Source organism: Poecilia reticulata, linkage group LG16 (assembly GCF_000633615.1).
Source record: "Poecilia reticulata strain Guanapo linkage group LG16, Guppy_female_1.0+MT, whole genome shotgun sequence".
NCBI lineage: Eukaryota > Metazoa > Chordata > Actinopteri > Cyprinodontiformes > Poeciliidae > Poecilia > Poecilia reticulata.
In genome coordinates, this window is record NC_024346.1 from 33,099,047 (window position 1) to 33,100,866 (window position 1,820).

Sequence of the window (1,820 nt, forward strand, 5' to 3'; positions counted from 1 at the left end):
GGTTTTACTTCCATCCATTATCTTCCCATCAAATCAGAACCACTCCTTCTGTTTCTGAGCTGACGCGACACTAACCCACCATGTGATGCTTCCCCTGGCACGGTTAGGTGGATGTCCTGCAGATGTGCCATGCTTTTTATATTTTTGCATGATTGTTTGAACAGTCCCTGTAATGTTACAATCTTATTTTTGAGACCTAACCCTGTATTTAACTCCTCCATAACCTTCCCCCGGATCTTCCTGCTCTGATCCTTTGTCTTGGTAAAGTCATATTCCTGTGAGGCCTTCACTGAATGCTGAAATTAAATGACACACAGTTATTAATGTCTTAAGGTTGCATTTAGTTTAAGTGAATATAGACAAACATAATTATATGAAATGAATATAATTATCTGATATATCCAGAATAAGCAGCCACTGGATTATCAGGAAGAAAACTTACAATGTTGTTGTCTAATTATCTGATTAATAAAGCTGGTATAGATGAAGATTAGTGGCGGAACAAAGCAAAACCTGGGGCAGCAAATGATCTTCGTATGAGCTGTAATAGTTTAAAAGTTATAGTTTGGTGTATTTAAGACTGTAAAGTATATTCAAATCTGTATTCAAATATTTAAAGGGGCAGTATAGTGTTTTCCAGGCACATAGTTTTGCTTTATAACACTATCAAGTAATGATGTTACTTTTAGTTGTTATAAAATGCTGTATATATCACATATGACTTAGAAGAAATTTTCCTTCTTATTTCAATGCCTTGAAATTGGTCCTCCGTCTCTTTAAAAACTCCCGCTCTTTCTGAAACTCCGCCTTCAGGAAGTTATCACAACACGTTTCCTCTATTAACCCTTTAACAAAGTTTTTACCAGCGTTTCACTGAGAAGTATCTCCTATGAGGTCAGCCGATACACAGTTCCACCAGGTGTTTGCTAATTGCCTTTGGCTAGTCTGAAGGAGCTGAGTGAGGGAGTGCAGGCGAGGGCTGCTCTGTGAGGCGGAAACTTGAAAGCTTTAAAACTTCAATTCAGAGGAGGAGCTTTGTCCTCGAAGGTGGTGAAAAGTCCATCCAGGCTTTTTGTACAGCTTAGTGGTTACCATGGAGATTAGAGGATTTCTCAACCATGCATTAAACAATTAAGGAAACAGGGTATGTTTTTGATAAGGGAACAGTATGAATGTAAAGCTTAAAATCAGTTTTAGATTATGCTGTACCTTTAATATTATTTCTAGCTATTTTTGTTTTGGCAAGTCATAAAAAAATTATCTTTAATAATAATAAGAAAAAAAAACCTGAAGCATCGTATGATGATTAAAAAAACAGGACAATAAACTAAAATCAGAATAACAATCTTCAACTGGTCAAAAAAAAAAGACATCAACCATGGGTTTTATTTAGATTTTTCTGCTCCTGGTGTGGAATCTATGTAGTTTTCTCTGCATTACCTGCGTTCTGTGTTGGTATGAGATTCACGTGTGATAATTAGCGACGCCGTGATCTCTGTGACGACTATTCCTGGAGATGAAACACGGTGGGAAGATATCAAAAAAAAAAAGTGCCAGGGAGAGAAATAGACAAGGCCGCTGAAAGGATCCAATCTTCCCACTCTGTTTAAAGTGAAGGGATGGCAGCAGATGGTAATGTGCAACAACACGGAACGCCTGCTTAGTAACAGAGTTTAAATCACCAATACAGAGCAGACTGGAGATGACGCCTGTGCTGCCAGCTTTAATAAGGTCCTCATTAGACACACTGTCTGCTGCGTTTGTGTAAAGTGCTTTCACACACACACACACACACACACACACACACACACACACACACA